General features: G+C 46.8%; 1 protein-coding gene across 11 annotated transcripts in view; it reads left to right on the top strand.

Annotated features, from left to right (window-relative positions):
• The window catches only part of zmiz1a (zinc finger, MIZ-type containing 1a), a 1,215,152-nt gene that overhangs the window by 860,438 nt on the left and 341,794 nt on the right, over nucleotides 1-12,920 (top strand). The window lies entirely within an intron of this gene.

Genomic DNA, 12,920 nt, shown 5'->3' with positions numbered 1-12,920 from the left:
ATTAGAGAACCCAATGCAATTAGTGTCAGGAACCTGGCTGTGCAGCAAATTGGGCAAATGTGCTCATGGAGTGCGGTGTTAGTTCTGTGGCAGGGTCAATGCTCAGATTTAACCACATGCTTTCATTTAGATCAATATCCAGTTGTGGAACCAAACCGTTCTGTCTCCCAAGATCTTCTGTGAATCCAAGATATAGTTAAAGCTGGAGTAACCCTATGAACTTCAGTGTTAATCCCCACTTTGCAGATGTTCATGGTAATGTTTTAGTCATCCTTGGTGAGATGAGTGGGTTTTCATATGACTCTGAAGTGTATTTCTGTCTCCTAATAATCCCTATTCAGTGTTGTCACTTGACTAATTTAGCAATAGTTACAGAAAGAAAGTCGTGCTTCAGCCAACTTGCTTTTAATCATGTGCCGATATGCTTGTGTTGCTCTTAGCTTATCACCTCAATAGGCCTCTGGCTCCCACATACCTCCTCCAAAATAGTAAACCTCGATCCACTTGTACTTTACCCAGCTGTTATGGAGCCCCAGCCAAGATTGTGTAGAATACAGTCTGTAATTGTTCACTTGCGTTGTGGTTGTTGGAGGCCAATCATCTCAGAACGCAAGAGACAGGAGCAGGAGTAGACCATTCGGCCCATCGAGCCTGCTCCGCCATTTAATACAATCCTGGCGGATCAAGGGCTTCAACTCCCAATTTCCGTCGCTGCCCGTATCCCTTAATTCCCTGGGAGACTAAAAACCTGTCCATCCCAGCCTTAAACGTATTCCTTGAAGCCTCTGGGGTAGAGAATTCCACAGATTCACAATCCTTTGGGTGAAGTAATTTCTCCTCATCTCAGTCCTAAATGGTCGGCTCCTTATCCTGAAACTGTGCTCCCGTGTTTTAATCTCCCAAACTGCGGAATCGATCTCTGTGCCCCCCCTATCAAGTCCTTTCAGAATGTTGTCCGATTCAATGAGATCGCCTCTCATTCTTCCAAACTCCAAAGAATATAAACCAAATTTACTCAGCCTCTCATCCTAGGACAGCCTCTCATTCTCTCATAAGAACATAAGAACTAGGAGCAGGAGTAGGCCATCTGGCCCCTCGAGCCTGCTCCACCATTTAATGAGATCATGGCTGATCTTTTGTGGAATCAGCTCCACTTTCCGGCCCGAACACCATAACCCTTAATCCCTTTATTCTTCAAAAAACTATCTATCTTTATCTTAAAAACATTTAATGAAGGAGCCTCTGCTGCTTCACTGGGCAAGGAATTCCATAGATTCACAACCCTTTGGGTGAAGAAGTTCCCCCTAAACTCAGTCCTAAATCTACTTCCCCTTATTTTGAGGCTATGCCCCCTAGTTCTGCTTTCACCCACCAGTGGAAACAACCTGCCCACATCTATCCTATCTATTCCCTTCATAATCTTATATGTTTCTATAAGATCCCCCCTCATCCTTCTAAATTCCAACGAGTACAGTCCCAGTCTACTCAACCTCACCTCGTAATCCAACCCCTTCAGCTCTGAGATTAACCTAGTGAATCTCCTCTGCACACCCTCCAGTGCCAGTACGTCCTTTCTCAAGTAAGGAGACCAAAACTGAACACAATACTCCAGGTGTGGCCTCACTAACACCTTATACAATTGCAGCATAACCTCCCTAGTCTTAAACTCCATCCCTCTAGCAATGAAGGACAAAATTCCATTTGCCTTCTTAATCACCTGTTGCACCTGTAAACCAACTTTTTGTGACTCATGCACTAGCACACCCAGGTCTCTCTGCACAGCAGCATGTTTTAATATTTTATCATTTAAATAATAATCCCTTTTGTTGTTATTCCTACCAAAATGGATAACCTCACATTTGTCAACATTGTATTCCATCTGCCAGACACTAGCCCATTCACTTAGCCTATCCAAATCCCTCTGCAGACTTCCAGTATCCTCTGCACTTTTTGCTTTACCACTTATCTTCGTGTCGTCTGCAAACTCGGACACATTGCCCTTAGTCCCCAACTCCAAATCATCTATGTAAATTGTGAACAGTTGTGGGCCCAACACTGATCCCTGAGGGACACCACTAGCTACTGATTGCCAACCAGAGAAACACCCATTAATCCCCACTCTTTGCTTTCTATTAATTAACCAATCCTCTATCCATGCTACTACTTTCCCCTTAATGCCATGCATCTTTATCTTATGCAGCAACCTTTTGTGTGGCACCTTGTCAAAGGCTTTCTGGAAATCCAGAAATACCACATCCATTGGCTCCCCGTTATCTACCGCACTGGTAATATCCTCAAATAATTCCACTAAATTAGTTAGGCACGACCTGCCCTTTATGAACCCATGCTGCGTCTGCCCAATGGGACAATTTCCATCCAGATGCCTCACTATTTCTTCCTTGATGATAGATTCCAACATCTTCCCTACTACAGAGGTTAAGCTCACTGGCCTATAATTACCCGCTTTCTGCCTACCTCCTTTTTTAAACAGTGGTGTCACGTTTGCTCATTTCCAATCCGCCGGGACCACCCCAGAGTCCAGTGAATTTTGGTAAATTATCACTAGTGCATTTGCAATTTCCCTAGTCATCTCTTTTAGCACTCTGGGATGCATTCCATCAGGGCCAGGAGACTTGTCTACCTTTAGCCCCATTAGCTTGCCCATCACTCCCTCCTTGGTGATAACAATCCTCTCAAGGTCCTCACCTGTCATAGCCTCATTTCCATCAGTCACTGGCATGTTATTTGTGTCTTCCACTGTGAAGACTGACCCAAAGAACCTGTTCAGTTCCTCAGCCATTTCCTCATCTCCCATTATTAAATCCCCCTTCTCATCCTCTAAAGGACCAATATTTACCTTAGCCACTCTTTTTTTGTTTTATATATTTGTAGAAACTTTTACTATCTGTTTTTATATTCTGAGCAAGTTTACTCTCATAATCTATCTTACTCTTCTTTATAGCTTTTTTAGTAGCTTTCTGTTGCCCCCTAAAGATTTCCCAGTCCTCTAGTCTCCCACTAATCTTTGCTACTTTGTATGTTTTTTCCTTCAATTTGATACTCTCCCTTATTTCCTTAGATATCCACGGTTGATTTTCCCTCTTTCTACCATCAGGGGCTCATCTCAGGGGCCAATCTGTTGAACCTTCACTGTACTGTCTCCAATGCAAGTGTATCCTTAAGTGTGGAGACCAAAACTCCAGATGTGGTCTCACCAGAACCCTGGACAACCGTAGCAAGCCGTCGTCATTTTTGGAATCCAATCCCCTTGCAATAGAAGCCAACATGCTATTTGCCTTTCTTATTTCACTGGCGTGCTAACTTTCTGCATTCTTTGCACCAGCACGCCCTGTCTCTTTAAACATCAACACTTGTAAATGTCTCACTTGTAAATTCTGTTTTCCATTCTTATGACCAAAGTGAATAACTTCACATTTCCCTACATTGTACTCCGTCTGCCATCTTGTTGCCCACTGACTTAACCTGTCGATATCTCCTTGCAGCCTCTCTGTGTCCTCCCCACAGCTTACCTTTCCACCCAGCTTGGTGTCAACAGCAAACCTAGATACACTGCTCTCTGCCTTTTCATTGATATAGATTGTAAATAGCTGAGGCCCCAGCACTGATCTTTGTGGCACTCCATTATTCATTGCCTGCTGACTTGAAAAAAAACCATTTATGCTCCTCTGTCTGCTTTCTATCTGTTAACCAATATATATATTACACCAACACCATGAGACTTTATCTTGCCTATTAACCTTTTATGTGGCACCTATCAAATGCATTTTGGAAATCTGGATATACTACATCTACAGGTTGTCCTTTATCTATCGATCTGCTCAAAAAACTTGAATACATTTGTCAACAGGATTTCCCTTTTGTAGAGCCATGTGGACTTGTTTTACTCATGCTATGCTTTTCTAAGTGCGTTGTTAAGACTTCCATGATAATAGTTTCCAACATTTTTCCAACAGCTGATGTTGGGCTAACTGGCCTGGAGTTCACTGTTTTCTCTCTCCCTCCTTTTTTGAAAAGTGATGTAACGTTTGCCAACTTCCATTCCAATGGGAACGTTCTTGAAACTAAAGAATGTTGGGGAAAGTTGCAGGACATCGTTGCAGGAGTTCCTAATGGTTATGTCCTCGGCCCAACCATCTTTCTTTTTTTTTGGCCCAACCATCCTCAGCTATTTCAGCAATGACCTCCTCTGAAAAGGTCAGACGTGGGGATGTTTGCTGACGATTGCACAATTTGCGACTGCTCAGATACTGAAGCATTCCATGCCTATATGCAGCAAGAGCGATGCAATATCCAGACTTGGGCAGATAAGTGGCAAGTAATATTCGTGCCACATCGGTGCCAGGCAATGGCCATTTCCAACAAGAGAATCAAACCATCTCACTTTGATGTTCAATGGCATCACCATAGCTGAATCCCCCACTATCAACATCCTGTGGGTTACCTTTAACCAGAAACAAACTGCACTAGCCATATGACTACTGTGGCTATGGGAGCAGGTCAGAGGCTGAGAATTCTGCATGAGTAACCCGCCTCCTGACTCCCAAAGCCTGTCCACCATCTACTAGGCACAAGCCAGGAGTGTGATGGAATACTCTCCACTTGGCTGCATGAGCGCAGCTCCAACAACACTCGAGAAGCTCAACACCATCCAGGACAAAGAAGCCTATCTGATTGGCACCCTCATCCACAAGCAATCACTCCCTCCTCCACCAATACACGTGTGTACCATCTACAAGATGCACTGCAGCAACTCACCAAGGTGATGAGACAGACCCTGCCAACCCCAAGACCTCTATCATCTAGAAAGATGACAGCAGCATCCGGATGTTTCCTCCAAGCTACTCACCGCCCCAACTTGGAAATATATTGCCCTTTCTTCACTGTTGTTAGATCCAGATCCTGGAACTCCCTCCCTAACAGCACTGTGGGTGTACCTACACCTCATGGTATGCAGTGGTTCAAGGCAGCAGCTCAACGCCACCATCTCAAGGGCAGCACGGTGGCGCAGTGGGTTAGCCCTGCTGTCTCACGGCACCGAGGTCCCAGGTTCGATCCCGGCTCTGGGTCACTGTCTGTGTGGAGTTTGCACATTCTCCCCATGTCTGCGTGGGTTTCGCCCCCACAACCCAAAGATGTGCCGGGCAGGTGGATTGTCCACGCTAAATTGACCCTTATTTGGAAAAAACGAATTGGGTACTCTAAATTTATATTTTTTTAAATAAGCGCCTACCCGAGAGACTTGAGACTATCTTGTGTGCGTGCTTTCCTCTACTTAACAGCAGCGGGAATGAGCAAGTTGGAAGATCAGCCTGCCCGCCTTCTCACAGTCTCATCTCAATGGGGACGTGTGTCAGTGCGCAAGAGAAATAAACCCTAGTTTTCTATCCATAATGGTAGTGCTGACCGCAGTGGCGATTCCATATTTGATTTCTGAATTTAATTCCGAATTCTCGGGATTTGCCTGTGCGGCTGGCGCTGTCACATCGCAGCGCGGTGGCTCGGAGAGATATTGTCCATAACTTCTGAAATTCTAAACCCAGACCCTGGTTCTGTCATGGTGGTAGGGAGGAGGGAGGTGCACAGGAGGGAGACTTGGATGCTGGGCGGCTGTGCCACACATCTCAGTGACTGCTTGAGGTGGCAGAAGGGAGAGCTGGGCACAAACGCTCCCTACATTTTAGACTGAAGGTAAGGTAAGGGAAGCCCAGGAGGGAAAGATTTCACACGGTAACATTTTCTCAGCCCCCCGCCCCCCCCACACACACACACACACACAAATAGACATCACGCGCGGTTCAGCTTCCATCAGCCCTGCACACATCACTGCAGCAATGATGTAACTGCTCTCACCCGTGTGAATATTTGCGTGCAATCCTGTTCATCTCCACTCTGCAGCGGCACAGCCTGTGATGATGTGGCAGTCGCAATCATTCTGGACTGGCGTTTAAAATCCAGGGATCTTGACCTGGATGATTAACAGTTCAAGCGCGCGCACACGCAATGAAATAATTTCAGGTTTAATGTGGATTTTGGTTGTACGCTGGAGGGAATGATGTGACAGATTGTCCATTTTTGTCCCCCTTCGTGATTTTCGCCCTTTTTCGTTACCTCAGTTAGAAAAGGCTTCAGGATTGAAGAGGCAATTGGGCACATAACGCTCCAAATAATGAAAATGAAAAAATGAAATGAAAACCGCTTATTGTCACAAGGAGGCTTCAAGTGAAGTTACTGTGAAAAGCCCCTAGTCGCCACATTCCGGCACCTGTTCGGGGAGGCTGGTACGGGAATTGAACCCGCGCTGCTGCCTGCCTTGGTCTGCTTTAAAAGCCAGCAATTTAGCCCTGTGCTAAATCAGCCCCTAATATTTTTCTTAATCCTTTTAATAATTAAAAGGATAACTTGACGCAATGGGTTTCTGGGACCAAGAGGTCCTTTGAGAATAGAGAGGTATGATAATCTATGATTAATCTGGGACAAAGGCTCGGCACATCGTGGGCCTGTTCTGTGCTGTATTTTTCTATGTTCTATGTTTGTCTTGACATGGCACTTTTACAGAGTACCTCAGCGATAGTTCGAATGTCCTGTCTGCACACTGCTTTACTTTGGGGGCTGTGACTGTTAAATTAGCAAATGCCGCGGCCATACTGGTCCATTAAGATGCCACCACCAATGGCAGTGAGCAGGTTTCTCAGTTGGTCAGTTTTATGGCAGGATTTGATTTTAATTATTTTTTTTGACCACCGTGGACAATATCCAAACACAGTCGCTACAGCCTCCGTTTGGACCCCTGGGAGCTGTTACTCGTATCACACAACCTTATACCCATCATTTGTGAGATGACGAATTCTCTCAAGAATATTTGTGGGTGCGACAGGAGGGAACGGCGCAGAACATATTCACAGATTTAATTAATTTGTTTAAATTTTTAATGAAGCAATCTTTCACTCGGTCCCGTGCCTTTAATTCGGAGACTGCCATTTATTCTGTAAATTCTGCAGGATTCAGCAGGGCCTCTCCAGATTATGTTGTTTACTCTGTGCTTTGTGTGGGTGTTTGAGACTTTACTACCAGTCAAGCAGCTGTGATAAAATAGTGATCTCAGTGTCACTTTTGCCCCCTGTGCTTGCAAACAGGGAATGGCCCTATATTGCATCTTGCCGCTGGCTACCTGTCACAATGCCACCTGGGAGTGTGCGGTGGCCTTTGACTTTCCTGAGCCGCCAGTTCCCTTCCCACTTGTCCTCCTAGTTCTGAAGGAGCATTCCACCACTGAGACAGCGTTTCCGTCGACTGCTCACCCAGCGCCCTTGTGCGTTCATGGTCAGTATCGGCAGGCATTTGGGACCTGGCAGCTGACAACCTGTGGAGTCAGAGCGTAGACCAGCCATGGTCTCGTTGGACCGAGGAATCGCTTGGAGGAGCGAAATGTTGTTCCTGCGTTTTGAGCACGTTCTTACCTGACGTTGGACAAGCAAGATGTCCAGCACCCTGCAGAGGAGAAGCCCAAATCAGCTGAAGTCCCATTAGACACGTTGGAGGAAGGATAAATGGGCAAGATTGGGGTTGGTGGTGATGCGCTCGACAGTAAATCGGTCTATTTCAACTCACTAATTGTTCAAAATTGATTGAGGCACCAGGGGGTAACAAAGGATCCGTGGTGTAAGTCGGTGCTTTTGAAGAGAAGAAGGGCTTGCATTTATATAGAGCCTGCCACAACCTCAGGGTGTCCCAAAGCATTTACAGCCGATAAAGTACTTAAAAAATTTTTTTTTTTTAAAGAGTACCCAATTCATTTTTTTTTTCCAATTAAGGGGCAATTTAGCGTGGCCAATCCACCTACCCTGCACATCTTTTGGATTGTGGGGGCGAAATCCACGCAAACACTGGGAGAATGTGCAAACTCCACACGGACAGTGACCCAGAGCCGGGATCGAACCTGGGACCTCGGCGCCGTGAGGCAGCAGGGCTAACCCACTGCGCCACCGTGCTGCCTCGACTAAGTACTTTTGAAATGTTGTCACTGTCATAATGTGGGATACATTAGAAAGGAAGAAATGAACAATGGTTGGAGGAGATCTGAAGTGCCTGCTGAATTGCCTCAACATCCAGCGAAGTGGGCAGGCTGGACCGCCATTTTGCAGACATCCAAAATGCCACAAACACATTGAAATGGTCAGCCAGTTACTCTGCTGATTGAGGGTAGAGTGTTGGTCAAACATCCAGCAGAATTGCATTGTCATCATCAGATAGTGGAAGGGGCTCATTGGCACCCTCCTAAACAGGCAGATGTCCTTTTAAAGACAGCGCCTCTGACAATGCAGCACTCTCAGTATTGCACTGGAGTGTCAGCCTGAGCAACAGGCTCATCTCATTAGGGCTTCCAATTCCTGATTTCCCTGTTAATTCCTAAATTAGTACGACGATGAAACAAGGATTGAGAATAGCTTCCTTGGCTAACGCCGTTGCGGGCATGAGCAAATGGCGTGCAGCGGGCATGAGGCAATAGGAGATGCCTGGTGGTTTGGACTCGTTAGCATAAGATGGGCGATTGACACAGGTCAGAGTGACCATGCAGTGCGGGCCTGAGAAACATCTTGTGTTTAAATGCTTGAATAATTCTTTGTGAAATACCAGAAGTCTTTTTTCCATGCAGAGCTGGGAGACCGCTGAAGGCTGCAATCATTGTGCCGCCTTTATACAACTCGGGCATTGTGCAAAACGTTTTTAAGATAATGACCTGAGGCAGTTTGCAGCAAGGAGGACAGAGGTTAAACTGGGCTGGGGAGGTTAGCAGAGTTGACCAAAAGGCTGGTGGCAGTAATGGGTCTTGAGGAGGAGTGGGGTAAAGGGACTTCTGCAGCAATATGGGGAGAAGGCAGGCAGCGGCAAAGACTATTAAAGCGAGTACTCAGAAAATGTGGGGGTTTTTTAGAATCACTTGGTAAAATGGAAGGTGGGAATAACAGCTCAGTCTCCTGAGGCGGTACCAGGATTCAGTTCGACCAGCGCTGATCTGTACCTCAGAACTGTTTACCATCCTTTGTTCCATATGTGAGGCTAGTACATGACGTATGCTTATCGCTTGGCTCGGAATGCAAGGAGCTGTGGTCCATGAATGTGGTTATGACGTTATTAGTATAAAATGTTCCCTTCCACCCGGGCCTGCATGAAATCGCTTTGAATCCTGTGTTTAAAAAGTGAACGTGTTATAACTCCCAGCATTTCATACCATGTAACTGAGTTAGAACCTCATTCGCGTGCTTGCATCTTGGCAAGATGTGTAAATATCTCTCTGCGTGCTGGAAATGTTTCCAAAGAACAGTACGTCAGGCTAGAATAGACCAGTGATTTTGGCGTATGTTTATGTGTTGTGCTGCGGGAGACTGGAATTTGGGGGGGGGGAGGGTGGATAGCAGGGTGTGTGCGTTAGGAAAGTTCAGGAAAGCCTCTTAAATGTCACGCACTTCTAATGGGAGTGAAGACAAAGCTGAGCTTTATCCCATCTATCACAGAGGTCTCAGATGGCTGCAAGTGTGTCCGTGGCACGAGGAAGTCTGCCTTCCAGTCTGTCATTGGTTGTATTGTGCTTCTTTCTTGATCAAAAGCAAGCATGTTGAGGCGGAATTCAGTCGATCGCACACTTCATGCAAAGGCGGCATGGATGTTTTATAGGCTTTTGAATAATTACGTTTCTGAGAACAACGATTTGCTTCTGTCATTTTCTACACCAACCTTTCAGATCTATGAATGGCCTCAGAGATGTAAACACTGAAGGAAGGGGGGGGGGGTGCACGACATGCCCAATCCCAAGTTGCTGTCTGTAATGTGGTGGGGGCAGTGGAGGGCCATGGGGGACAGGCAGGAAACCGGAGCTGAGGCCACACTTGGATTAGCCATGATCGTATCGAATGGCGGGGTAGGCCCCAGGGCTGAACGGCCTTCTCCCGCTCCTATTTCACGTGTTCCTATGACTTTCACTTTGTAGGCACTCGCAGGCATCTCAAAGTGCTTCAGATTGAGGAAGGAACACCAGGTTGGAATAGGGAAGATGGAGGGTTGAGTGGGGCAGGATCATGGCACGGGTGAGTGTGAATGAGGTAGCAGCACCGTATGGTCCTGGACCTTGACAGAGAGAGAGAGAGAGGGCCGTAGGACCTCAGTGGCTGAAAGAGCAGCCAACGTCTGTTCGATTGCCGATTATCCCTTCCTCTCCTGATGTGGAGGTTGGTCTGCACTGACACCATGTAATCCTCTGCTAGCTCTCCAATGTGACCGCTCTGCCTGCCTGGGTCTGGGCAGGCTGGAGACACGACGCTCACTCACCCTGAGGTTGTTGAATCAGTGCAGGAACACCACAGACATCCTGTTCACCTCCCTCTCCCTGAGAGTCCGTCTTTGCTGAGGCTGTAGATTGGGGTGAGCTAACCCAGCACAAACTAGCAGCAGAAGCTGGAACATTCCTGACGGCATGTTACCGCACCTTGCGCTATATTTGCACAACAGTGCCTTTCGGAGAACAACTGTCACAAGGGTATCCGCCTCTAGGGTAATAGAACAGAAAAACATGATCAGAAACTCCTCAAAGAATGAATTAATTTAACTTAATTGCTTGAAAATTGATGAAATGGCCTCGTGTGAATAAAACTGAATTCAACATAAACCAGGATATTGGAGCCATTGGGTGAGAGATCCATTTGGAACAGATTTCAGGAAGAGTGCGCCTTTATGGAGTGACCAACAAACAAAATGGTCCTCGGGTAAGTGAGGGGTGGTGAACACCATACATCCCTCAAAACCAGCTCGGCCTTGGCTTTGGAAGCCATGATGTGGAGATGCCGGCTCCACATTCGACAACGAATGAACGGACATCGTGCAACAATCACCAGGCAGGAATGTTCCCTTCCAGTCGGGGAACACTTCAGCAGTCAAGGGCATTCAGCCTCTGATCTCCGGGTAAGCGTTCTCCGAGACGGCCTTCAGGACGCGCGACAACGCAGAATCGCCGAGCAGAAACCTATAGCCAAGTTCCGCACACATGAGTGTGGCCTCAACCGGGACCTGGGATTCATGTTGCATTACATTCATTCCCCACCATCTGGCCTGCAAAATCCTACCAACAGTCCTGGCTTGATACAATTCACACCTCTTTAACCTGGGGTTACCCCATCTCTGGATCTGTAAAGATTTAATCACCTGCTAATGCTCGCATTCCAAGCATTGTTTGGCATCTTTGAATCTGTCTATATATATGTTTCTGGAACAGACCTCTTCATTCACCTGAGGAAGGAGCAGCGCTCCGAAAGCTAGTGACATCGAAACAAACCTGTTGGACTTTAACCTGGTGTTGCAAGACTTCTTACTTGGCTTTGGAGGGTTTGGGAAAGAAAACATTTCCCGGGATCTAGAACATCAAACTCTAGCATCAGATATTCAAAGAAAAACTGTTGTTGTTTAAAACAGGGGAAAAGAGCGCAAATGATGCGCTCATAATTCGAGAGACGTAGCAATCCTAAGGCTGTGCAGATACCCCCGTGGGCTCCCAGGAATCCTCTGGGTTTGAGAGTCAATATTCGGCAAGTGGGCAGATTCCGGTGTTTCGGCTCAACAACTGTTGTCGATGCTTCAGATTGTGGTTTCTCACAAGAGTGACTTCTTTTTGAATTATGATCTGAATTATCATAGAATTTACAGTGCAGAATTCAGCCCATCGAGCCTGCACCGGCTCTTAGAAAGAGTACCCTACCCAAGGTCAACACCTCCACCCTATCCCCACAACCCAGCAACCCCACCCAACACTAAGGGCCGAATAAAGTTCATCTCATCAATGTGGCGGATTTACCTGCCCCCTGTTTGGAATTAGATTCTGACTAAATGCTGCTTTGTATCCAGGGTCAGGATCAAAGGCAGTGATTGAATGGCGGAGCAGACTCAATGGGCCGAATGGCTTAATTCTGCTCCGATATCTAATGGTCTTATGGGGTTTCAACGTGTAATATGGGAGCAATTTGGGGGAAAATGTCATTGCATATTGCAGCTGCTGTGAGGATCATTTGAAATATGCAGATATACTGCAATGGTCGAAAGGCCTGCCTCTTTCTTATGTTGATTGTTCTAGTTCCGTGTTGTACGTTGCGGAATATGTTCCACTTGACATTGAGCAAGAATACTTGAGCAGTAACCAAATTGATTTATGATGGAATCTGCATTGACGTTTCACCTTGCTACATCCTTGAGATCTGTCCCAAAGCGCCTTTGCAGCCCACACTCTGCGTCCACATTCAAACACACATCTTCCCTCTGCCTCCGCATCAGGCTCCCGAACATGGGGCAGAATTTTGCGTTTCCTCCTCTGGTGGGTTTGCAGGCAGGGGGTGGGGAGGGGGATGGTATATAAAATTGCTCGGATGGCCCAGGCTCTTGCCCACCTCGACCTCTTCCTCCATTTTAAGGTGGGACTGCCAAGGCCAAAGTTGGCCTATCCCCACTTGAGGCCCCAAGTGGCAAGTTAATGACCACTTACGGGATGTTTCCCGCCCGGCCACCAGGAGGAACTTGGGCAGCGTTGGGGAAAGCCCAGAAAATGACCCTGCCACAGGCCTGAAGGATGGCCTGCTTTTAAATTCGGGCGCCCATCTCCACAAGGTCTGGTTTCTGTGGGTACTCCCTCTCTCCCAACCTGTTCTGTGGAGTTCGCAATCCAGTTCTTGTGGGCATTAACTTACAGCATGAAATAGTTGATAATTTGCCGCCAATTCCAATGGGCCATTCGGCTCAGGCTCATTTGTGTGGGTAATCGAATGGTTGGTTGCAAGAACCTGGAGATTCTTGTGTGGTGGTACCGTGTTAAATGGGAGTGGGGTGAGAGGCGGGAGCGCCACACCTCACTCTGCACCTCGACA

Source organism: Scyliorhinus torazame, chromosome 28, assembly GCF_047496885.1.
Source record: "Scyliorhinus torazame isolate Kashiwa2021f chromosome 28, sScyTor2.1, whole genome shotgun sequence".
In the NCBI taxonomy this organism is placed as follows: Eukaryota; Metazoa; Chordata; class Chondrichthyes; order Carcharhiniformes; family Scyliorhinidae; genus Scyliorhinus; species Scyliorhinus torazame.
This window is presented reverse-complemented; position numbering and strand designations above follow the sequence as displayed.